The following is a 7,854-nucleotide window of genomic DNA, read 5'->3' on the forward strand; positions in this document are numbered from 1 at the left end:
GATTGACATCTGCTTTTACTTATTTAGAGGAGGAAAGGAAATATACCACATCGTTAGCTAGACTTATGTCCCAGCTTCACACTTTGATTAAATAGACAAAGAACACCTATTTTTTGGTATATTTTTACTGAATTTTGTGTATTTCATATAGAACATTTCTATCAGTCTTAATCATCTTTACACCCCCTTCCCCACTGGCACCTCCCATAGCCCCTCCACTGGGATTCAGACGTTCTGTCATTTGTGTTAAGGCCTATTGTGTCAAGTTAGTGACCCCAGACGTTCCTCAGTGCAAGTTCATCTACTGAGTCAGCTTAACTAGAGTCCCTCTCTTTAGGCAGATCAGCTCTTCCTCACCCAGCAGTAATCAGTTGCCAATGTTTCTTCAGCTAAGATTGGGGTCTGCTGTCCATTTCCCCAGTTCTACGCTGGGTTTTGTCTGCTGCATGCTGACACCATTGCTGTAGATTCATATGAGCAGGGTCCCAGGAGCTTGCAGGAATCTATTTCCATATGGTTGTGCACCTTCTCCCTGGCTCTTACAATCTTTCTGTCCCATTTTCTGCAAGCTTCCCTGAGCCCTGGGTAAATGAAGTTTAACATAGGAGTTTTTATGAACAAAAAATTCACTTTGGGACTTTGGATAAACAGCCCTGTAAGGCTGACAGGTGTCCCTAACATCGTTGTATTAATTACTTTTCTTGTTGCTGTGACCAAATACCTGACAAGAAGCAACTCAGCAGAGAACGGGTTTATTCTGGCTTACAGTATGAGGGAATACAGTCCATCAGGGAGGGGAAGGCACAGGGTAGCATCTCCATGATGACAGTAGTGTAAAGCTAGGGCTACAGAGAGTAGAAGACGGAGTTGGGCTGTTAACCCTCAAACCCTGCCCCATCCACTGCCTCCATACAAGTGCCACCTCCTAAAGGTTCTACAACAGCAGCACAAGGTGGGCACCAAGTGTTCAAACCTATGTGCCTATGGGGGACATTGCACATTCAAACCACAACAGTCATCCAGGCTAGGCTGAGACCTCCATGACCGTACCCTCCGCAGTAGTCCTGCTTGATGAACATCTGCATAAGCCCATTCAATAAAATATATTTATAGGGTCAAAACATAACCATATAAATCTCCATATATAAAGTAGAGAAACTTGTTCATGTTCAAAGGAAGTTCTCCTTGCTTGTCTTGGGAGCTTTGATGTACCAAGCAGAAGAAAAGTCTTGAATACTTTCTTTATGGAGTGTGTACCCTCACAAATATGAAGAAATATATATATATAAACAAATATAGATGAAAAATAGCATTTAAAAGTAATAGCAGGTCAGGTGTGGTGGCGTACACCTTTAGTCCCAGCACTTGGGAAGCAGAGGCAGGCAGATCTCTGTGAGTTCAAGGCCAACCTCGCCTAGATAGTGAATTCCAGGACAGCTGGGACTACAGGGAGACCCTGTCTCAAAAAGACAAAAAAAAAATTAATAACAGGGCTGGTGAGATGGCTCAGTAGGTAAAGGGCACTTGCCACCAAGCCTGGGGACCTGAGTTCAACCCTGGACCCCACACGGTAGAAGAAAAGACCAGACTCCTGAAAGTTATTCTCGAACTTCTCAAACTTTCTCTCGCTCGCTCTGTCTTGCTCTCGCTCTCGCTCTCTCTCGCTCTCTCGCCCTCTCGCTCTCAAAATAAGTGTAATAAAAATTAAAGTAATAGCAAATAGTCTGCTTCTGGACCCAGGAAGATGGCTCAGCCTTGTTTCTCAGTGCTGAAGACAACTATGAAGCTGGACCAGGAAGCAAGAGAATGCAAGGGCAGCTCTGAAAATGTGAATGGCGGAGAACTGATTTTGACCCCAGATCTGAAGATGTCCAACACCTTCACCCAGGCATAAAGGTCTGTTTCCAAGAACATCAGTATGGTCAACAACTTCATCTTAAATACTTTACAAGTAAAAATATAGAACTTAAATTAGGGTTGTCAGAGCAAAAACACAAGATATCGATTCAGGACATGTTTATACTAAAAGTGTTTTTTTTTTTTTTCTCAAATCAAACTTAACTAAGCTTCCTGTATTTTGTCTGGAAACCTATTCTAAAATATATTTTTGATGGGGCTAGAGAGACTATTCAGCAGTTAAGATCACTGGCTACTCTTGCAGAGGACATGGGTAGGGCAGACAGATCTCTGTGAGTTCCAAGCCAGCCAGGGATACATAGTGAGGCCCTGTTTGAAAAAGAAGAAAGAAAGAAAGAGAAAGAAAGGAAAAGAAAAAATTCATCAGTATTTTAGGCACTTAAATGCTCTTCATTTTACAAAAGACTCCATAAAATACCACAACCTTCCAAAATAATTGCCACAATGTAGTTCAGCCTTTAACACACTGTTATGGGTCTACAGTAGAATGTACAGCATGCTGGACACAACCTCAGCATGTTCTAGACAGCCTGTGTTTTTGAAAACTACATTTCTTTGAAAACGCTCAGACTGTTTTTCTTCTCATTCAGGAAAAACATTGTTCAAAGTTAAGGTAGAAAAGTACAGCAAAGCTCTTCCCTAAGCCCAACGGAAAGCGGTACAATGTACTTTAGCAATTGTATCTGGTGACAGTCTTTAATTTCTGAGAAGGTAATACATTTTTTAAAGATTATATTAAGAGTATGAGCTGTTGCCCTGAAGCATAATTCAATATTTATCAAATTCTTTGTGTATTTTTGTTGAACTTGGAGCCGCTTTGGTCTCTGGTGACTGTTATTCAACTGCTTGTGATAAATATTCCCAGGGCCCTTTACATCAAATTCAAATGTGCTTGTTTTGTTTCTTTTCAATTTCACAAGAAAAGGAGCCAGGGCTGAACTGCTGAATGTCTCTTTTTTGATCTCCCGCACTGGTTCAGCTTGCAGGAATAAATGAGAACCGCCTGTTGATTTCATTAAAGGCACCCCATTGGCTGTGTTAGCCTGTCTTCCCACCGACAGGACTGCCAACTGCACTTATAAAAGGATCAAAAGTTGTGCGTCCCATCGTCCTTCCTTTTTCTAGTCTATTCTGACAGCTTTTGGGAATATGAGTCAATTTTTTGAAAATGGTTTATTGTAAGCCTTGCAATACCCATTTCCTACTTGATGCCTTAAATCATTATTTTCTTCCTGGGGCTGACTGGTGAAATATCTCCAAAATATCTCATTCTTATTGATTTTGATTCAAATTGCTGACTGGAAAGCGAACTTACCTAAGGCCAGCTCTCCTGGGGCAAGCGGGCTGGACTCCGCGATGAGAGCACTTGAGCCACTGCCTGGAGATGACCTCGCCACCTCTGTCTAGTCTGAGCCTCCGGTCTCATAGGTACACAATTCAGGTTACACTGTTGGGCCCTGTCACAGAGACCAACGCATGTGACCAGAAAGCCCATAGCACATCCCTGTCAGTGATTCCACGGGCAGATTTCCACAGAGGCCAAAGTTCAGAAGAAGAAGGCGGTAAGTAGTGGCTGAAGCTGTCTCTGTATAACAGCTGGTCACCCCCATTCTAGACAGACAACACTGATTCTCACTGATAAAATTTTTTAACATATGATTAAACAACCTGGGGTGTTCTGCAAGGGTACAGTCCTTGTTTTTTAAAAAGGGTATTATTTATTTATGTATATGTGCATATGTCTGTGTATGTGTGTGCCGTGTGTGGGTGCCTATAAAGACCAGAAGAGGGTATTGGATCCTGTGGAGCTGGAGTTACACACAACTGTGAGCTGCCCGACATAGGTGCTAGGGTTGGGATCCAAACTTGGATCCGTTGGAAGATCAGCAAGTGGTCTTAACTGCTGAGCCATTTCTCCAGCCACATTTCTTTATCCCCGTGATGGTCCATGCGGCAACACTGGAGGGGCTGAGTTCTCTGCCCTTTAGAAGTAAAATCCCTGAAGTCACACATGGAGCTACTGGATGTGGTGTTTGCCCTGCTGGCTTTCGTCTTGTTTTGGTCCGGCATTTCTTCAGTGTGCCTCTGTTTTGGAATGGGAATGTGTATTGGGTTCCATTTGGAAGTGTGTAATTTGTCTTTTGATTTTACAGGAGCTTAAATTAAGAGAGTGCTTTGAGTCTCAGAAGAGATTTTGGACTTTTAAATAGTATTGAGACTAGCAAAGGCTATGGAGACTTTTGAAGGTGGGCTAAATGTATTTTGCATTTTATATGGTCATGAGCCTATGGGGGCCAAGGAATGGAATGTGATGGTTTGAATGAGAATGTCCCCTATAGACTCCAGGGATTTGGGCACTTGGCCCCAGTTAGTGTCTCTGTTTAGAGAGGGTCATAGAACCTTTAGGAGGTGTGACCATGCTGGAGGAAACACGTTTATTGGGGGCAGGCTTTGAAGTTCTTAAGTCTTTCGTTCTGCTCTGCTCTCTGTGCCTGCTTGAAGATGTGATTGCTTGGCTTTCTGCTCCGGCCACCTCCTGCTGCCATGCCTCCCCCACCATTATGGACTCTCCCCTGGAACCATAAGCAAAATAAACTCTTCCCTCCATAAATTGCCTTGGTTGTAGCGTCTTATCATAGCAACAGAAAAGCAACTAATACAGATGTTCTGTGTGTCTGAGTGTGCCTGTGGTGCGTGTGAGTGTGTGAGTACATGTACCTGTGCATGTGTATGCAGAGACCAGAGGACTGTATCAGGTGTGCTCCTCTATCACTTTCTGTCTTATTGCCTTGACGAAAGGTCTCTCTGAACTAGAAGTTGCATTTTGGGGTAGATTGGCTAGCCAAAGAGCCTTTGAGATCTCTGCCTCTCCAGTCCCGAACTTACATAGAGTCACACTCAGATTTTTCTGTAGGTGCTGGGGATTTGAACTCAGGTCCTCATACTTGCAGAGTAAGCACTCTTGTCCACTGAATGACCTCTCCAGGCCTCCTATAGTGTTCTTTATAAGTGAATTTTTAAATATTTTATTTAGCATTTTTATTTTATGTGTATGTGTGTATTGTCTGCATGTAGGTAAGTGCACCCGTGTCATACAATGCCAGTGGAAGACATAAGAGGGCATCAGATCTCCTGGAACTGGAGTTACGGACAGTTGTTAGCTGCCATGTGGATGCTGGGATTCCAACCTGGGTCTTCTGCAAGAAGAGTCAGTGCCTTTAACTGCTGAGCCATCTCTCCAGCCCCTATAAGTGATTTCTAAAAAATATATGGCCAGGCAAGGTGGCACATGCCTTTGATCCCCGCACTTGGGAGGCAGAGGCAGGTGGATCTCTGTGAGTCTGAGGCCAGCCTGGTCTACATGGCAAGTTCCAGGCCAGCTGGGACTACAGGGAGACCCTGTCTCAATAAGACCAAAATAAATCTATCATCTATCTATCTATCTATCTATCTATCTATCTATCTATCTATCTGTCATCTATCTATCTATTATCTATCTATCATCAATCTATCATCTATCTGTCTATCATCTACCTATCTATCTATCTAATCTATCTATCTATCATCAATCTATCATCTCTGTCTATCATCTATCTATCTATCTGTCTATCTATCATCTATCTATCAGCTATCATCTTATTTATTTTTATTTTGTGTGTATGAGTGTTTTGCCTGAATGTATATAAGTGCACCATGTGCATGCTTGGTGCCCATGGAGGCCGGAAGAGGGCATGGGATCCCCTGGAACTGCAGTTACACATGGCTCTCAACTACCATGTGCACTCTGGGAATGGAGCCTGGGTCCTTTGGAAGAGCAGCTCCTGCTCTTAACCACTGAGCTATCTCTCTAGCCCCTGTAAGTGATTTTTAACAGTTCAGGGTCTAGTCATAGTTTCCTCTTTCCACGTTCTGGAGAAGAACAGCTCACCTCTAGAACAAAAGCTGTGTGAGAATAGAAATCCTGTCTGCCTCATTTACCACTTTAGACCTAGAACTTAGAACTGTGCCTGTGACAGAGTGGGCAAAAACACCAACAAAATCATCACAGGAACCGAAAGAAAAAATAAGTGAATGCTGTGCCTGGGTATCCCTGGCTACCCCTACACTACACAACTGATTAGGAAAGAACATGTGCTAAGTACTCATGGCATGTTATCTCCAGGAGTTCCAGGGAGATAGAGCACACTACCACACCAAGTTTGCCTTTGACCTACCAAATTCATTGAGACTCCCCCAACAAACACACAATTGATTATTCTCTCTGATATTTCTTTTTCTTTGGGAGTTACACAGTTGGTACTAATAGTTTGCAGTTTCTTTGTGTTTATTAGGTTCTAAATCACATGCTTGGGAGGCAGAGATTGGTTCACAGTCTGAATCAATAACCTAGCTTTGTACCATGATACCTCCATGTTAATAAATATTGTATTGGGTTTTATGAACCAGATCTGTCTCACAATCACAGGAGGAATAAATAGCAACTTGGGGACTTTGGATGATGGGCTATTTTGGGGGACAGGCAGCCTTCCCAATATCCTGAATTCACTCCTCCTAGGGGTAGACTGTGCATCACTGATGCTCCTAGGCTACCTACTGGAAGAAAGAAGACGGGCATGGCATCCTTCACATTCATTCTGTAAATTTGAAAGTTATGACTAATGTATTTGATTTCATAAGAATCTGGTTACATACTTAATAATCACCATGTTCCCAAAAGCTGTTCATCTCTGCTAAGAGCTAATGGTGCCCTTTGTCTTGACTATTGAATTTTATGTATTTAAATGCTATTTGCATCTAGTTTAACATTTTGTATTGTACAATATGAGAGCTAATTCACAGAAATAAATCAGTTACTTAAACATATATAAGCAATGATGGAAATTGAGATGTAAATAGGAAAACAATGTAAATATAGGCAGCAAACAGAAATTTGATGCAAATTTGGAATACCCAGCTGTACTTGCTAGAATGAGTGAATCTTGATGAATATGTGAAAATTGAATTTTGTCAGACCAGCAATCAATTTGCCTCTGGAATCTATTGCATTGTCTGTTGTGAAACTTTGTTAAAGAATGGCAAGAAGCCACCGAAGCCCTCACATTGCTTTCAGAGTACCCTGACCTTTCTGATAAACCAGTTGAGTTTTTCCTGAACAAGCACAAAACAATGTTTTCAAATATGAAGTCGATAAGTTGTGTCATTTAAAAGTATAGAAGAAGACAGAGGCTAAAGCAAAACGATTCAAAGTTATGCACCCCAAAACAAATACAGAAGTCACACTGTGGCTGTTCCTAAAGCCGAGTGTAAGATCAGTGGTGATGCTCAGGAGAAGATGCTAATTCCATCTTGGGAGTGTCTTAATCCAAATCGGCTGCCATACGTGGAGCACTGTTGGCAACTGTAGGACAGAGGAACAGTGTGAGCAGGAGAACCGCTGGCTTACACTGGGGAAGAACTGGAGCTGTGCAGCATCTCCATCAGCACTTGGCAGAAATATTCAGAAATCCACAAAAGACGTCACCACAGCGAATGCCAGGAACATCCATCACCTCCCAACGCCTCTGCTGCCTCCTTACTCCTTACTGGTCCAGCGGAGTGGTTTCCCCTTTCATTGCGGGACTTTGCATCAAAGTCCTCATCCTTAGAGAAACTGAACATTTCACACACACACACACACACACACACACACCAAAAAGGAAAAGCGATGTCTGAAAGAGAAATGTTCAGGGACTGGCTAGTTTATTGTCCTCTCCAGATAAGACTTTGTGTGTGGTTAGCAATGACTTCGTGAGCCAGTATGGTGGCACCAAAAGTGGTAACCAGTGGGACAAGAAATTGTTGCTGAATAAAACCAGCTGTCCCGTCGTCCCTTACGGCATTCTGGGAAAACGTTTGGTGAAAGTACTTTCTGCATTCAAGTTGTTGCCATCACTGTCT

This window comes from Nannospalax galili, unplaced genomic scaffold, assembly GCF_000622305.1.
Source record: "Nannospalax galili isolate Female #2095 unplaced genomic scaffold, S.galili_v1.0 scaffold1272, whole genome shotgun sequence".
NCBI classification, from domain to species: Eukaryota; Metazoa; Chordata; class Mammalia; order Rodentia; family Spalacidae; genus Nannospalax; species Nannospalax galili.